An 18423-nucleotide genomic window follows, 5' to 3' on the forward strand; every position below is an offset into this window, starting at 1 on the left:
CCCGGCGGTGCAACTGCAATGGGGTTCGAAAGGGCCCAGGCGCCGGGCCACGAAGGGAAGAAGGGGGGGGAGTGGGAGGGGGACAATTTTACAGGGGCCCGCGTTTAATTTCTTTCCCCAGGGCTCCATGCCCACCACGCCACACACCTGACACAGACCTTCACCTCTCTTGATGGATTCTGGGCGTCTCCCTGTAGGACAGCTCTATTGATATATGGGGCCCATTGCCTGCACAGACACCCGGGTGTGCTTTCATTTGTACTGAGTTATGGCTGCTAACAGTGGGGCCAGCGTCAGGTGTTGTGCAGAGGGCTTCACATCTAAAACTCAATATTCTAACTTCATTGAAGCGTCAACTACTTAAGGGGTGGATGCCACGGTTACCACACTACACCACAAAGCACACCACATGGGTTCGATGCCTGGCTACGGCGAACATTAACGGCGGGTGAAATCCGGCAATGGTCCCGGGCCCGCTCCCATCCTGCACCAATTCGCACCGACAAGCAGAGCGAAGTACGGCAACCCCCCTCACCCCCCGCACTGACAAGCAAAGCGAAGTACGGCAACCCCCCTAACCCCCCGCAACTGATGTGACGAGGGGCAAGCGGTCCAATCGCGGATTTGACCAAAAAAAGAGGGAGGCGCTGTAAATTACAAAACCACTTGAAACATGCCAGCGTGTTTATCATCAACGCTTCAAGTTCACACACAAATGCTTTAAAGGTTATAATCACGGGGGGTGGAGGGGGGTGGAGAGTTTATTGAGGTAAGACCTCTGATCTCTGCTATGAGGAGGAGTGGTGCCTGTGGGGGCCACCCCCACCTCCTGGTGCGGTCATCGTCACCGGGGGGGAGGGGGGGTCCCTTTGCTCGCCTTGTACGAGAGACTCGCGCAGCAACAAACAAAAAACACGAAACCACGGCGAGCTATTGGAATGCCACCGATTGTTAGGCTTGTGCGCGTGTGTCTGTGCGCGTGTGTCTGTGTGTGTGTGTCTGTGTATGAGTGTCTGTGTGTGAGTGTCTGTGTGTGTGCTCGCTAACAGCACTTGCCCCTACAGTCTGTTAAGGCTAAACGGGGGATCTTTGTCTTTGTGTGTGTGTGTCTGTGTGTGAGTGTCTGTGCGTGTGTCTGTGTGTGAGTGTCTGTGCGCGAGTGTCTGTGCGTGAGTGTCTGTGCGTGAGTATCTGTGTGTGAGTGTCTGTGTGTGAGTGTCTGTGCGCGTGTGTCTGTGCGCGTGTGTCTGTGTGTGAGTGTCTGTGCGTGAGTGTCTGTGCGTGAGTGTCTGTGCGTGAGTGTCTGTGTGTGAGTGTCTGTGCGTGAGTGTCTGTGTGTGAGTGTCTGTGTGTGAGTGTCTGTGCGCGTGTGTCTGTGCGCGTGTGTCTGTGTGTGAGTGTCTGTGTGTGAGTGTCTGTGCGTGAGTGTCTGTGCGCGTGTGTCTGTGCGTGTGTGTCTGTGCGCGTGTGTCTGTGTGTGAGTGTCTGTGCGTGAGTGTCTATGCGTGAGTGTCTGTGTGTGAGTGTCTGTGCGTGAGTGTCTGTGCGTGAGTGTCTGTGCGTGAGTGTCTGTACGTGAGTGTCTGTGCGTGTGTGTCTGTGCGTGAGTGTCTGTGCGTGTGTGTCTGTGCGTGTGTGTCTGTGTGTGAGTGTCTGTGCGTGTGTGTCTGTGCGTGTGTGTCTGTGTGTGAGTGTCTGTGCGTGTGTGTCTGTGTGTGAGTGTCTGTGTGTGAGTGTCTGTGTGTGTGTGTCTGTGCGTGTGTGTCTGTGCGTGTGTCTGTGTGTGTGTCTGTGTGTGAGTGTCTGTGTGTGAGTGTCTGTGCGTGTGTGTCTGTGTGTGAATGTCTGTGTGTGAGTGTCTGTGCGTGTGTGTCTGTGTGTGAGTGTCTATGCGTGTGTGTCTGTGTGTGAGTGTCTGTGCGTGTGTGTCTGTGTGTGAATGTCTGTGTGTGAGTGTCTGTGTGTTAGTGTCTGTGCGTGTGTGTCTGTGTGTGAGTGTCTGTGCGTGTGTGTCTGTGTGTGAGTGTCTGTACGCGTGTGTCTGTGTGTGAGTGTCTGTGTGTGTGTGTCTGTGCGTGTGTGTCTGTGTGTGAGTGTCTGTGCGTGTGTGTCTGTGTGTGAATGTCTGTGTGTGAGTGTCTGTGTGTGAGTGTCTGTGCGTGTGTGTCTGTGTGTGAGTGTCTGTGCGTGTGTGTCTGTGTGTGAGTGTCTGTACGCGTGTGTCTGTGTGTGAGTGTCTGCGTGCGTGTGTCTGTGCGTGTGTGTCTGTGTGTGAGTGTATGTGCGTGTGTGTCTGTGCGTGTGTGTCTGTGCGTGTGTGTCTGTGTGTGAATGTCTGTGTGTGAGTGTCTGTGTGTGAGTGTCTGTGCGTGTGTGTCTGTGTGTGAGTGTCTGTGCGTGTGTGTCTGTGTGTGAGTGTCTGTACGCGTGTGTCTGTGTGTGAGTGTCTGCGTGCGTGTGTCTGTGCGTGTGTGTCTGTGTGTGAGTGTATGTGCGTGTGTGTCTGTGCGTGGTGTGTCTGTGTGTGAGTGTCTGTGCGTGTGTGTCTGTGCGTGTGTGTCGGTGGCGTGAGTGTCTGTGTGTGAGTGTCGTGCGTGTGTGTCTGTGTGTGAGTGTCTGTGCGTGTGTGTCTGTGCGGTGTGTGTCCGTGTGGTGAGTGTCTGTGTGTGAGTGGTCTGTGCGTGGTGTGTCTGTTGTGTGAGTGTCTGTGCGTGTGGTCTGTGCTTGTGTGGCCGTGTGTGAGTGTCTGTTGCTGTTGTGTCTGTTGTGTCTGTGCGCGTGTGTCTGTGTGTGAGTGTCTGTGAGTGAGTGTCTATGAGTGAGTGTCTGTGAGTGAGTGTCTATGAGTGAGTGTCTGTGAGTGAGTGTCTATGAGTGAGTGTCTGTGCGTGAGTGTCTGTGCGTGTGTGTCTGTGCGTGAGTGTCTGTGCGTGTGTGTCTGTGCGTGTGTGTCTGTGTGTGAGTGTCTGTGCGTGTGTGTCTGTGCGTGTGTGTCCGTGTGTGAGTGTCTGTGCGTGTGTGTCTGTGTGTGAGTGTCTGTGTGTGAGTGTCTGTGTGTGTGTGTCTGTGCGTGTGTGTCTGTGCGTGTGTCTGTGTGTGTGTCTGTGTGTGAGTGTCTGTGTGTGAGTGTCTGTGCGTGTGTGTCTGTGTGTGAATGTCTGTGTGTGAGTGTCTGTGCGTGTGTGTCTGTGTGTGAGTGTCTATGCGTGTGTGTCTGTGTGTGAGTGTCTGTGCGTGTGTGTCTGTGTGTGAATGTCTGTGTGTGAGTGTCTGTGTGTTAGTGTCTGTGCGTGTGTGTCTGTGTGTGAGTGTCTGTGCGTGTGTGTCTGTGTGTGAGTGTCTGTACGCGTGTGTCTGTGTGTGAGTGTCTGTGTGTGTGTGTCTGTGCGTGTGTGTCTGTGTGTGAGTGTCTGTGCGTGTGTGTCTGTGTGTGAATGTCTGTGTGTGAGTGTCTGTGTGTGAGTGTCTGTGCGTGTGTGTCTGTGTGTGAGTGTCTGTGCGTGTGTGTCTGTGTGTGAGTGTCTGTACGCGTGTGTCTGTGTGTGAGTGTCTGCGTGCGTGTGTCTGTGCGTGTGTGTCTGTGTGTGAGTGTATGTGCGTGTGTGTCTGTGCGTGTGTGTCTGTGCGTGTGTGTCTGTGTGTGAATGTCTGTGTGTGAGTGTCTGTGTGTGAGTGTCTGTGCGTGTGTGTCTGTGTGTGAGTGTCTGTGCGTGTGTGTCTGTGTGTGAGTGTCTGTACGCGTGTGTCTGTGTGTGAGTGTCTGCGTGCGTGTGTCTGTGCGTGTGTGTCTGTGTGTGAGTGTATGTGCGTGTGTGTCTGTGCGTGTGTGTCTGTGTGTGAGTGTCTGTGCGTGTGTGTCTGTGCGTGTGTGTCGGTGCGTGAGTGTCTGTGTGTGAGTGTCTGTGCGTGTGTGTCTGTGTGTGAGTGTCTGTGCGTGTGTGTCTGTGCGTGTGTGTCCGTGTGTGAGTGTCTGTGTGTGAGTGTCTGTGCGTGTGTGTCTGTGTGTGAGTGTCTGTGCGTGTGTGTCTGTGCGTGTGTGTCCGTGTGTGAGTGTCTGTGCGTGTGTGTCTGTGTGTGAGTGTCTGTGCATGCGTGTGTAGTGGGGAGCGGTGGTGTAGCGGTCAGCGCGCTGCGCTACGAACCTGGCGGCCCGGGTTCGATTCCCGTTCACGGCCAAATGCGGTGACGATTATCTGAACCGGGCCTGGGCCTCCCCTAGGTCGACTCAGCCTCAAATGAGTACTTGATACGATGTGTAAACATCGTCACTAGGGAGACAAAGGCGGCCGGGCGTGGTGTTGTCCACCCACCCCCTCGTGTGCCGTGCCGGCCTTGCTAACAGCACTTGCCCCTACAGTCTGTTAATTCTATACGGTGGATATCTGTATTTGTATGTGTGCGCGTGTTTGGAGTTTTATCGGAGTTCCAACTTCCCATTAGCCATTTAAGGTTGACTATCGCGCAAGTTGACCAGTGGACACGAGTGATGGTCACGTCTGGTGGTGGTTGTTGTTTTTGTTAAAGGATGTTTATTTTTTTAAGTTACGGAGTTGTTCCTTCTCTGTAATTATCTTGCCATATCCAGCGCCGCGAGGGGGCTCTGCGGGTTGACGTGAGCTTGACTCGCGATCGTCAGGGTTTGCGAGTTCAAATCCTGGTCGGCGGGGTCGACTCAGCCCCCTTATGCCCCTCGAAGGTCGAGACAACGAGAGAGACTTTGCTGTGAACGCGACAGCAGTTGTTCCCGCAGGGAGACTGGCTCCCGCCAGAGCAACGTGGAATTTCCACCTCTAGCGGAAGGGGTTATTGCCTAGGACCAAATCACGCGGAGTGTTCTTTTCCTTATCGGATATCAAAAGCTAAGCAGGTTTAGACTGCATAATGCTTCAAAGGGTAACTACCGTGCATAACAGGTGTTATAGGCTGCTGCTGCTGCTGCAGGGATATGGTTGGGCAGTCAGTGCAGCAAAACAGTGTTGTTATTCTTCTTGGTTCTTTCGGTAAAGTCACGTAGAATGGAAATAATAAAATAATAAAAATAAAACATAATAAAATAATTCTCACGACGTTTCGGCCACAACAGAACAGGTCTGTCGAGGAGACAGAGTCTGCAGACGCTGTCTCCTCGACAGACCTGTTCTCCACCTGAGGACGGCTACTTGCGTTGTGGCCAAAACGTCGTGAGAATTATTTTATTATGTTTTATTTTTATTATTTCCATTCTACGTGACTTTACCGAAAGAACCAAGAAAATGAATCCCTGCAGTCACGAAAGCTTTAAATCGAAATTTAGTGTTGTTATTGTACCGTATGTATAAGCTTCCGCATCTATGCTTCCCACCGTCGGCGAACCTGCACTGATCAGCGTGGTGAAGTATAGTCAAACAGCCCCCGTGAGCCGCAAGGCGCGGGGAGAGGCCTTCATCCAGCAGTGGATTTAACAAAGGGCTGGACGTGTCGTCCGTGACACGGGCCTATTAACATCGACGAGCAACGTCCCATCGCTCGTTCGAACAGGGAAACTCTTCGGTTTCGGCATTCGTGCGTCATGCCCTCAGCCCGCAATACATACTCACAGACGATAGCTCGGGTTCACGTTATCTCATGTTCAGTCTTAAATGGAACAAACACTGAATTCAGCCTTCAGAAAGTTTAGTGGGCAGCCTAGCAAGAGTGCCAAACTCCAACAGAGCAGGCAAAATGTTCATTTGTAAACGGATAAAAAATCAACGTTGAGATTCGCCCGTGATCGTTCACCACGGGAAAACGCCTTCGTTTGTTTCTTGTGCAATATCCCTTAAGGGCCGTGTTACGCGTTCTCTGGCGATATTGACGTTGATGTATCTTGTTGTTGCTGTTGTTCTTATTGCCTGCTGCTGTTATCACGCAGCACCACGGATCAAGTAAACTCATCACTTAAATAATATGTGTTTACCCTTTCTGGAAATAAAACAGGAGGTGTTCAGATGTTTAAACACCAAATATAAACCTTTTGCAAGCAATCAAGCACTACATTAACCACGCACGGTACTTGTGGTGAACATGTACACAAAACATGCTCTGATAATATACGGGCATTGTATTTGAAACTGATTGGCCTACACCAAAGACAGCGAGCAGCCTTCTTGAGGGCCTCGTCTCACCAGTGTCAGGCCAGAGAAGAACGAAAACAACCCCGAAACTCATCACTCAAATTTTGGGGCGCTGTAAAGCGATGGCTGCATAAGGATCGTGCACGCATGAATGCTGAACTTCTTTCGCACCGTACATAGCCAATCGGAGGTGCATGTATATTCCAACCATATTTCACGAACTCGTTCTGTCGCTCCACAGAGCCAGTGATTTCGCTTGGCGTGTATAATCAGCTTCACCAAGAGATCACTCACTTCTGTAATTACCAACCAGTTCCTCACTCTGTAATAGGGTTTCCACTTGAGGTACTGGAAAAAGCCACCCCAACAGGAACATATCATGGGAAGAACAGGAATACAGTATCTCACAACAGGGGACGAGGGCAGAACTCCATGTAAATGCGTGTCCTTGAGTGGTGTCTTGTTATCATTTGGCGCAGTAACGACATTGTCAGCTCAGGGCATGCGAAAATCGGTCAGGTGGGGCCCCTAATATTTGATTTTAATTAAATAAAAATTCGCAACGTAAATTATGCCATTTTCATTCAAATAAAATGGAAACCGACCGCGTTTTAAATAAGTGTCGTTGTTATTTTACACCGTTGTTGAAAAACATATCTCATGGTGCTTGTCAAGGGGGCCCCAAATCGTAGCTTTGGCCACCAGGGAGGGCGGGGGGGGGGGCAAGGCACCCCTTTCCCGCACGCTAGTTACGCGACTGGTTATTATCATCATCATGACGCCACTGACAAAAACCGGGACCTTTAATATTCCCGGCAGAGTTACAGACGTCCCAGGATAACCACCTTAAAAAAGGGGAAAACCGGGGCAGGTGGCAACGCCACTCGGCCACGAAGCCCTCCCTCCTTAGTCGTAAAAAGTAAAAAAAAATCTGCCGTTAATTGGCAGCGAGGGCCTTCAACAGCTTCCAGACTGCGTCGGTCTGTGAACTGCTGCTCGTTTGTGTACGAAGAGCAGCAGCAGCAGCGGCGGCAGCAAAATAAGAAAGGGCAAAGCGACACAAGTAAAGAGATGCGATGCATGTTCAGATCGCCACCGCAAATAAATGACACCTCTGCGACAATCAGCACGTGGGACCAAGGGGCAGAAGTCATCGCCAGCGCGCACTCCACGGGTGACACAGGGTGAATTGAAGAAAACACACGGTGGCCTGGAGCTCCGGTGAATATTGGCTCTCACTTTGCCGCCCCAGTTAATCCGCCGACTTGTTAATCAGTTCACCTACCACTGTCGTAAGCTCGTGTGGAGCTGTGCAGCGTCTGGTGCTCACCTGTACAGCACTCTGAAGACCAAACCTGGAGCTGTCGCTCAGAAGGCTCGCCCTATCGCGATCTCACAAGCCGCCTATCGCGCCGGCCATTCGGTTCACCCGTGGCCAACGAGCTCACACCTGCAGGGCGCGCTCGTGGTTAGACACACCTGCAGTGCGCGCTCGTGGTTAGACACACCTGCAGTGCGCGCTCGTGGTTAGACACACCTGCAGTGCGCGCTCGTGGTTAGACACACCTGCAGGGCGCGCTCGTGGTTAGACACACCTGCAGTGCGCGCTCGTGGTTAGACACACCTGCAGTGCGCGCTCGTGGTTAGACACACCTGCAGTGCGCGCTCGTGGTTAGACACACCTGCAGTGCGCGCTCGTGGTTAGACACACCTGCAGTGCGCGCTCGTGGTTAGACACACCTGCAGTGCGCGCTCGTGGTTAGACACACCTGCAGTGCGCGCTCGTGGTTAGACACACCTGCAGTGCGCGCTCGTGGTTAGACACACCTGCAGTGCGCGCTCGTGGTTAGACACACCTGCAGTGCGCGCTCGTGGTTAGACACACCTGCAGTGCGCGCTCGTGGTTAGACACACCTGCAGTGCGCGCTCGTGGTTAGACACACCTGCAGTGCGCGCTCGTGGTTAGACACACCTGCAGTGCGCGCTCGTGGTTAGACACACCTGCAGTGCGCGCTCGTGGTTAGACACACCTGCAGTGCGCGCTCGTGGTTAGACACACCTGCAGTGCGCGCTCGTGGTTAGACACACCTGCAGTGCGCGCTCGTGGTTAGACACACCTGCAGTGCGCGCTCGTGGTTAGACTCACCTGCAGTGCGCGCTCGTGGTTAGACACACCTGCAGTGCGCGCTCGTGGTTAGACACACCTGCAGTGCGCGCTCGTGGTTAGACACACCTGCAGTGCGCGCTCGTGGTTAGACACACCTGCAGTGCGCGCTCGTGGTTAGACACACCTGCAGGGCGCGCTCGTGGTTAGACACACCTGCAGTGCGCGCTCGTGGTTAGACACACCTGCAGTGCGCGCTCGTGGTTAGACACACCTGCAGTCGGCGTACGGCTCGCGCGTAGCTCCGCCGAAAGGTTTCCACCTGCAAAGTGAAGAGCATCACGGAGGCTCACCTACCTCCTGCCGTGGTGAGCGGCGATCACGAGACGGGAGATGCCGCGTCCGCTGCTTCGTTCATCCAAAACGAGTGCCTGCCCTGGGTCTGGCTTTCTGCCCCCCCCACCCCCAACAACTATCCCCTCCTACTTTCTCCTCTCTCGTCGCTCTTATTTCTCGTCCTCATTCCTCCCCTCCCTTCGTCCCCCTCCGTTCCGCCGTCCCTCCCTGCCCGCCTTTGTCGGCGGTAGCAGCAGCAAGAACGACGCCCAACTGCGAGTGGCGCGGGGCGTCAGCTGTCGAGTGTGCAGGCGGTGCAACTGTGCTGTGGGCAGCGGGGGCGGGGGGCTAACGGGCCGGAGGGGAGCCCTGCTGACATCGGGCTACCGATGTCTTTACACAGAAGACAGCCCCACCAACCCCACCAATTCATGCATTGCACCCGGGCAAATGCCACCAACCACGCGAAGCAGCCACACGCACCACGATATGACATCTCCCGTGTGAATTTTGGATTCTCAGAGTTGTCATTGCTGTTGGATTTTATTTTATCTCTCCAATGTGTGTTGTGAGCTGTCTCTGTGCTGTTGTGGGGGATTATTCTTTTTTTTAGTTTTTCAGGAATTATTTTCTCGGGGTTTGCTTGGACGACCAAGTCATGTCACGTGACTAACAACATCGATTAAAATAACCAGCGGTAAATACCTGATGTGGTGTGCCGGGTGCGGGTGTATTTTAAGGGTCACCGACCCGGACAGACACGATTTTAATTAAAGCCCTGTCAATTATCCATACAGCATCAACTATTGTTACCCTTGTAGTAGTGGTCGCTACAGCCATTGTTTATTCCACTTCTGGACGAAGCCAGGCCTCTTGCACGCTGTGTCGGTCGAATGGTTTGTACGACCATACTTCACCACAATGGTCAGTGCGGGTTGGTGAGGAACGGGGGGGGGGGTACCGAGTCTGTGTAACTCACCACTGTGTTAGCCGTGACGGGGAATCAAACAGTGTCACTTGTGGCCGTCCATAAATGACATCACGCGATTTTGGACGATTTTTGACCCCCCCCCCACCCCCTCGTCACACGGCGTCACAAAAAGTCAGACCCCCCCCCCCTCAAATATGACTTCACAAAGCTCTGCCCCCCCCCTCAAAACTATATTTCCATTTTGAAAATAAAACATGCTTCAAATCGCTGTAAACTATTGTCATTGTAGTGCGTATTTAATGGGGCGGCTGCACTCTGATGTTGTAGGAGTGTTGTTATAACAATTAGTGTTGTTATAACAATTCTTTATTGATTTAAAGTTGCGCATTTTGATGTGACGTCCCATTTCTCAAACCCCCCCCCCCTCGTCACACATCGTCACAAATGTCTGACCCCCCCCCCTAGGTACGTGACGTCATTTATGGACGGCCCCTTGAGAGTGGCAGGACTCCCACCCAGGTGTTCAATTTGATACAGCCCTGCCCGGTTCGGTGAACCGGTAAGCAAATATATGTCCGCACCCGGCACAACGCATCCAGTATCCCTCTCGCAATATTGGCTGTGGCTACTACTAGCCACGTACCACCGACTCCATCTGCCAGCGACGCGGTGTATGAATATCCACACGGGGGGAGAGAGAGAGAGATGGATAAGGCCCGTTCGAGCTGTTCGTGCCGGGCAAACGTCGACACAATCTAGTGAACGGAGAGGCACAAGCCAGTGGCGTAGTCACGACATGATCAGCTTGAGGGGGTGCAGCAATCGGTCGGATGGGGCCCCCCAGTATTTTCATTTGTCTCTCATGGTGGTTGTCAAAGGGGGCCCAACTCGTAGCTTTGGCCACCAGGGGGCGGGCGGAGCGGGGGGCAAGGCACCCCACCCCCGCCTGCCCCCCACGCTTATCCCGCGACTGACACACCGCCCCTCCTGTCGGCTGCTTTGAAAGCAATGTGAGGGTTCCCCCCCGTGGGCTGTCCGTGCTAGTGAGGCACCACGTTCGGCTGAATCATGCTCAGTGCGTTGTTGAACGGAGCCTTGGCCACAGCGTTGCTTGCCTTCGACCGAATCACCCGGAATGTGCCAACTCCGGGCACGATCTCCAAAGCGCAGCAGGAGGTCTTGAGCCTGGATGGCGCTCGGATAGACGACCAGAAATTTGCGTTCAACAGACGCAATCGTTGCAGAGAGTTGCGTTGGGAGGGAGAGCCTCATCCAGCAGTGGATTGACAATCGGGCCACCCAGGTTGCTATCGGCTGCCGGTGCAACGTGTGAGGAATCCACCGTTGTGATGCACTGCACGGTATTCGTCTCTGCGATCTGTAACTTTCATCGCTGCCACACGATCCCTGCTGGGACTGGGGAAGAGGGCGCCGCTTACTCGCGTGAAGACCGAGAAGCGCCTGGCAATCAAGCGGGGTGGAGCAAAAACGTCACGCTCTGATTGAAGAGGGCACGGGGTGCAAGGGGTATTGGCTGGGGACGTTCAAAAAGGGAAAGTCGAGTGAGCATACCGTGCCCCTACCTTAATACGGACCAATTCAGACCTTATTGGCCACCCCGTGCCGTTATAAATCTCAACGTTCATCCTACAAAGTCCCATCACAAGGGAGAAACACAAATAGGCAAAAAAAACAATGTTGCCCGTATTATAATGGATGTACGCCGTATGGACCTGAAAACTCAATTTCCCTGTACATGGACACGGGGTTATAAACCGTGTGAGTTGACAGATGTGGGCGAGTGAGAGAAGGGGGGAGGGGGGTCAGGAGAGAGGAAAGAGGTTGAGGATTGGCGCAGTCAGGAAGAGGTTAAAAGAGAGAGTGGGAGGCGGAGCTCGGGGCGGTGCGGGAGAGAGAGAGCGAGTGAAGACTTTACGGGCCTGTGCAGTGGAAATAAAGACTGACGTCGTGGACAAAGCGAGGCCCAGAGTCTTCTTTAACATGGTTCAATTTGAGAATAGGTTTTCCACTTTTTTCTGGCAACAAAACAGGTGTTAAGATGTTAAGACGCCAAACTGAAACCTTTTACAAGGAATCATGTCTACTTTAACCACAAAACTTGTGATCAGAATGCAAACAAAAAAACATACTCTGATAATATATGCATTGTCTTTGAAACTGATTGGTCCACACCAGAGACAGATTTCTTTGTAGCCGCGTCTCAGCGGACGCTAAAAGGTGTCTTTTGGCGTCCTCTGGTCTAACACCTTTTGAGACGAGGCTCCAAAGAAAGCTGTCTCTGGTGTGGACCAATCCGTTTCAAAGACAATGCATATATTAGCAGAGTATGTTTTGTTTTTTGCATTCTGACCACAAGTATTGTGGTTAATGCAGACATGATTCCTTGTAAAAGGTTTCAGTTCGGTGTTTTAACATCTTAACACAGCTGTTTTGTTGTCAGGAAAAAGGGGAAAACCTATTCTCATATTTTGATACTGGCAAAAGAGGTCCCGTGATGGTTCAATTTAAATGTGCTATTTTATTGAGCGACTGTGTGTTGTTGTCTCGGTGTGGTATGGGGCTGTTTTTCTGCCTAGCCCAAGCTTAGGAATCGGTGCACTTATGCAACCTGAACCTATATATATACTTTATTTTACGTATATAGTTTTAGTGATTTGCTTAACTTACCTATACTCTTCACTTGTATCGTGTTGTTGTAACTGTATGTCCCGCCCCTTACTGGACATCTGTGAAAAAGAGCTTCATAGCTCATCGGGATTTCTCCGGGATAAATAAAAAAAATTGATTCCTTGCTTCCCATCGTCACCAACCGGGACTGAACCAGCATGGCATGGCGCGTGGGAGCCCATAACCATCATCATCAGCAGTGACCATATCGCGTGGTGATGATGCTGATGTTGCTGCTGCGTCTGGACGCTCGTTGCAATCAACAACACAACATCGCAACACACTCGTCAACAACACCGTGGCCGAAACAATAAAATATACAGGCGTTCCCTCGCTTTACGCGGATTCCGTCTGTGCTATTTAGCACACAAGCGGGCTCACCGATTTCTCCCCAAAATTCGCGATACGATGCCGTTTGAATTCACTCTTCATGCGGCTATGCGGTCGGACGTGGGGCAACATTGTTAGTGATACTGTGTGCGCGTGTACTCTGCGTGTGTACTCTGTGTGTGTACTCTGTGTCTGTACTGTGTGCGTGTACTCTGTGTGTGTACGGTGTGTGTGTGTACTCTGTATGTACGGTGTGTGTACTCTGTGTGTGTACTCTGTATGTACGGTGTGTGTACTCTGTGTGTGTACTATGCGTGTGTACTCTGCGTGTGTACTCTGTGTGTGTACTCTGCGTGTGTACTCTGTGTGTGTACGGTGTGTGTACTCTGTGTGTGTACGGTGTGTGTGTACTGTGCGTATGTACTCTGTGTGTGTACGGTGTGTGTACTCTGCGTGTGTACTCTGCGTGTGTACTCTGTGTGTGTACGGTGTGTGTACTCTGCGTGTGTACTGTGTGCGTGTGTACTCTGTGTGTGTACTCTGTGTGTATACTCTGCGTGTGTACTCTGTGTGTGTACGGTGTGTGTACTCTGCGTGTGTACTTTGTGTGTGTACGGTGTGTGTGTGTACTGTGTGCGTGTGTACGGTGTGTGTGTACTCTGTGTGTGTACTCTGTGTGTGTACGGTGTGCGTGTGTACTCTGTGTGTGTACGGTGTGTGTACTCTGTGTGTGTACTCTGTGTGTGTACTGTGTGTGTGTACTCTGTGTGTGTATTGTGTGTACTCTGTGTGTGTACGGTGTGTGTGTACTCTGTGTGTGTACTGTGTGCGTGTGTACTCTGTGTGTGTACTGTGCGCGTGTGTACTCTGTGTGTGTACGGTGTGTGTACGGTGTGTGTACTCTGTGTGTGTACTCTGTGTGTGTATGGTGTGTGTACTCTGCGTGTGTACTCTGTGTGTGTACGGTGTGTGTGTACTCTGTGTGTGTACTCTGTGTGTGTACGGTGTGTGTGTGTGTACTCTGTGTATGTACGGTGTGTGTACTCTGTGTATGTACTCTGCGTGTGTACTCTGTGTGTATACTCTGCGTGTGTACTCTGTGTGTGTACTCTGTGTGTATACTCTGCATGTGTACTCTGTGTGTGTACAGTGTGTGTAATCTGCGTGTGTACTCTGTGTGTGTACGGTGTGTGTGTACTGTGTGCGTGTGTACGGTGTGTGTGTACTCTGTGTGTGTACTCTGTGTGTGTACGGTGTGCATGTGTACTCTGTGTGTGTACGGTGTGTGTACTCTGTGTGTGTACTCTGTGTGTGTACTCTGTGTGTATACTCTGCGTGTGTACTCTGTGTGTGTACGGTGTGTGTACTCTGCGTGTGTACTCTGTGTGTGTACGGTGTGTGTCTACTGTGTGCATGTGTACGGTGTGTGTGTACTCTGTGTGTGTACTCTGTGTGTGTACGGTGTGCATGTGTACTCTGTGTGTGTACGGTGTGTGTACTCTGTGTGTGTACTCTGTGTGTGTACGGTGTGTGTGTGTACTCTGTGAGTGTACTCTGTGTGTGTACTCTGTGTGTGTATGGTGTGTGTACTCTGCGTGTGTACTCTGTGTGTGTACGGTGTGTGTGTGTACTCTGTGTGTGTACTCTGTGTATGTACGGTGTGTGTGTGTACTCTGTGTATGTACGGTGTGTGTACTCTGTGTGTGTACGGTGTGTGTACTCTGTGTGTGTACTCTTTGTGTGTACTGTGTGTGTGTACTCTGTGTGTGTACTCTGTGTGTGTACGGTGTGTGTACTCTGTGTGTGTACGGTGTGTGTACTCTGTGTGTGTACTCTGTGTGTGTACTGTGTGTGTGTACTCTGTGTGTGTACTCTGTGTGTGTACGGTGTGTGTGCACTCTGTGTGTGTACTGTGTGTGTGTACTCTGTGTGTGTACTGTGTGTACTCTGTGTGTGTACGGTGTGTGTGTACTCTGTGTGTGTACTCTGTGTGTGTACGGTGTGTGTGTACTCTGCGCACTACTCGGCAGGCAGCCGTCTTGGGCTTCGATGGTCCTTCTTCGCAGTGCACGTGCTCTGTTGATGGCCCATTGTGCTAGCACATGTGCTGCGAACAGAGACCTCCCGAGCGTACAGCGAATAGGGGTGACCGCCCCGGGCCCCGCGCTTTGGGGGGCCCCTTCCCCCGCGCTTCGATGTCACGGTTTCAGATGTAATGCTTCCGGTTTAGTGTGAAGGCGTGTGGGGGGCTCTCACACGGTGTTTTTTGCCCTGGGTCCTGAACCCCCCCCCCCCCCTTATGGACGGCCATGGTTATGAAGAAGCACCATTGCCTAAAATGTCACGGAATATACAAAAACATATATTGAGGCAGTGTTGTTGACTTGTTTTTTGTAAGTCAGTAGTGTTAATCTCATTAACATGGCCCCCGTGCTATGTTAATTAGATTATTTTAGTGCTAGAAATGTCCAAATGATGGGCCGTTTTGTTGAAGTATCATTTGTGGCCAGGTCGCTTCTGAAAAATAAGTGAATGCCTCAGTAGGCTTTGCCTGGTAGGATGGGGATGGTTTAGTTTTATTTGTGTTTGGGTGATTTGTTTACCTTTCTTGTACTTTGCACTACTATCATGTGTCTGTACTGTTTGTTGTTGTAACGTTCTTACCCGCCCCTACTGGACATCTGTGCAAAAAAATTGCTTCATAGCTCATCGGATTTCTCCGGTCTGAAGTGTGACTAACGCAATGCGGCTGTATGTACCATATCCCCCGTCCGTGTCAGCCGTGGCAGAAACGAAGATCAATCGCAGCCCATTAAAGATTGCAACATATTGCCCGTGCGTCGTCAACCTTGTGATTGTGTAACATTCTCGGCTGACTGCTCGCAGATCTTAGATAGTGGAGGCTCCTTTATCCCAACAGCTGACAACTCGTGACGTGGGGAACCGTTTGTGCGACTGCGTTGGGGCTGGGTGTGTACAGGATCATTGTCATGCAGGCTCTCTACCACTGTGACTGGCGATCGCCTGCAGTGGTTATGAAGTTGTGATGTTGGTGGGTGTCACTACGATGCTCGTTTTCCTTGCACGGCGGCACGGCTGAGTGAAACGGCACTTTTCCAATTGGTGCCCAGTCCAAAAGATTACACTTTTGCTGAAGCCCAGCATTGCTTTGGTGGGATATTTAAAATTGTTGACATTTTCCTTGCTTGTCAACATTCCGGTTTGCAGAAAAACAATTGCACGTTTGCCCACGTGACAACTTGAGTTGATTGGCTCTGTTGGGTGTTGGAGGGTTATAGTTTAAATTTTAATGAGGCACTGCACGATCCAACACGAAGGAAAACGTGATAATGAATCATATTTGAGTAGATTTCTCTTAAAACGTTTTCACAGAGCAGTAAGAAATTAAAATTTATATCAAGTGTCTTAATATGACTGCATCTCAAGGCGCATGTTATTCGATGCTGGGTGAAAAATAATGGATTGTTTTTGCTTACTAAGGTTAAAGTGGAAAAGATATTGAGAGACGAAGCAGCATGGCAGGGAGCTATAATTTCACAGGTGACCTAAGACACGTGGATGGATAAAACAAAAAAGACTGTCTTTGACCTGTTGGGTCACATCTTGCTTGTCGATTGTCTGTTTGGCATGTATACATATATAAAACTGAAGTACAAATACAAAATGTAGGTTTTTATATCTCCATTTATACATATCCAATTTAAATTACATACATTTAATATAACACACCGACACACACACACACAGAAGTAAATTCTGATGATGGGCGTAATTCTTAAACAACGTACGTGTGAGGACAGTTCATAGGACTTGATTTACGAAAAACAAAAATAAATATAAAACTCTGAACATCGTACAAATTCATCTTCATGTGAAATATTACGAGCGGCCTGGCTGTGCGAGTAATAGTTTCATGACTATGCGCCTTTATAATGCTCACGAGTGACAGATCTCTATGCATGGAGGTATCGTATAGTGCCATCAAAAACGTTCTACCCTGGTTAATAACAACATGTTCACATCTGTAAACTCTGCTACAGCAAATGGGACACAAAAAGAGCTTGACATCGGTTGCATGCAGTGGCGAGACAAACGAAAACAAAAAATAAACCCGCGAACCAAACAAACGACAACGAAAACATCACGACTTGAAAGGAAACGCGTTAAGTTTGTTTATCCAACACATGTGTATTCCATTACATTTTTTGATCTTCGGTTGCTAGAGGTTCGTCGTTCCTACGTCAATACGTTCCATCCGCATCATCTGCTGCGGGGAAAGAGGGCACCCAAATAAACTTCCGTTACAACGACCGCAGACACGCCATGCCACGCGCCATGCCACGTGCCAAGCGCTGCTCTTTTTTAAGAGATGCAGAAAGTGTATTTTTCTCCTCCTTCTTAAACACATCCAAGGCTTAAGGGGCCAGATGACGGGTCACCCAACACGGGCGATGAAATTGAGGCTTACTCTGGCTTTTCTTTTGTTTGTTACAAATGACAAGACAAATGTAAGAGCGGTGAGGGTTTCGAGGATTTGGCCATTGTTACTGCCAACACAATGGCAACACCTCGGCTCGACAGTTCGCTCGAGACAAAGCAATGGGCCATTGCGTTAAAGCTGCTCCCCTCCCGGGGTTCAACTGCCGAGTGGGCTTTTAGAATTCTGGGCGTCGGGAAGAAATTCATGGCGACAAATCACACGTCGCTGAATTCACATTCACCTGCGGTCACTCACTCACTCTCAACTGCACGCGGTATTCAATTCATAGCAGGCACACATTTGTTTCAATTGTGTATATTTAAATGTATAATTCCACCGTATGTGCGTTTGAATAATGCGTCGAATTCAAAGACGAATGTACGTGATATTGAAACTTTTAGTGGATGCACAGAAAATGTTTGTTGCTGTTAAATTAAAGTACCCTTCATTAAATTAATCCATTAGAAAAAAAACTAAGCACGCAATTCACGTTTGGCTTTTGTCACAGTAATTTAGTTTGCTTCAAGAATGTAACCAAATCCTCTTGAAAGTGATTTGGTAGCCCATTAAGATACAGTATCTCTCTTTGGCGGAGCCTTGCTCTGTTTCCATCTGGCCAGGTCAATTTAAAGGAATAAACATCGAATTGCAGCATACGTCTGTGTCCTTTCCTTCAGTCCAATCTCCCCGCGCGCGTCACCAAAACGTTACAAATGCTGCGTATTTTAGATGGGCTATTAACACCTGTACGATCAGATAGGATCGTCCGAGGCGAGAAAGGCCGGCTCACTGCCTCGCCCTGTTGCGTCTGAGTGATGTCTGGTGCCGCCAAAAACGACCTCTCTTATTTGCGCATTTTTCTCGTGAAGGACTCTGCCCCTTGCGAGTTCACCAATTCAATTCTCACGCAAACGCGGTGTGGATCGCAGAGATAGTAGTAGCATCGTACTTGCGTGTGCCGCATACTCACTTTGCATTTGTTCTTGTAAAATGTCTTCAATATCTGCGAATGAAAACATATTGGAAAGTTGTAGTGCTTGCATTCATAATAAGCTCACAAGATTATTATTTTTTGAGAATAATTTCCAGCCACTCTGTCAGTCCACTGCGGGACAAAGTCCTCCACACACTCTATCGGTCACCGTGATTCTCTTGTTGAAATTTAAACCGGTCAATGTGGATTGGTGAAGGGAGGGCGGGGGAGCCAGGGCTGGCTCAAATATCACTCGCCACTGATGTCAGCCGTGTCTGGAGATCGATTGGAGTCGCCGGGTTCGTGGCGCGGTACACAAGCCACGGCGCCACTGCTCCACCCAACGGCGCAATAAATGTTCGTCGTTGTTAAAATGAGCGGACAGTAATTCCTTGTGAGCCAAGCGGAGGGACTGTATGAGATTACAAAAGCCCTCGTTCTTATCTTGGAGAAAGGAGGCTTATATCA

At 50.5% G+C, this 18423-nt stretch overlaps 1 protein-coding gene across 1 annotated transcript in view; it reads right to left on the reverse strand.

Annotated features, from left to right (window-relative positions):
• Window positions 1-8658, reverse strand: part of LOC133344764 (collagen alpha-1(XXVIII) chain-like) — a 76964-nt gene extending 68306 nt beyond the window's left edge. Inside the window, 1 exon segment of the mRNA XM_061554901.1 lies at window positions 8554-8658. The gene's annotated coding sequence lies outside the window, so the exon portion shown is untranslated.
• Between the last annotated feature and the right edge of the window lie 9765 nt (window positions 8659-18423).

The sequence above is a fragment of the Lethenteron reissneri genome, chromosome 20 (assembly GCF_015708825.2).
Source record: "Lethenteron reissneri isolate LAM-NWPU_2019-01 chromosome 20, ASM1570882v1, whole genome shotgun sequence".
Classification (NCBI taxonomy): Eukaryota; Metazoa; Chordata; class Hyperoartia; order Petromyzontiformes; family Petromyzontidae; genus Lethenteron; species Lethenteron reissneri.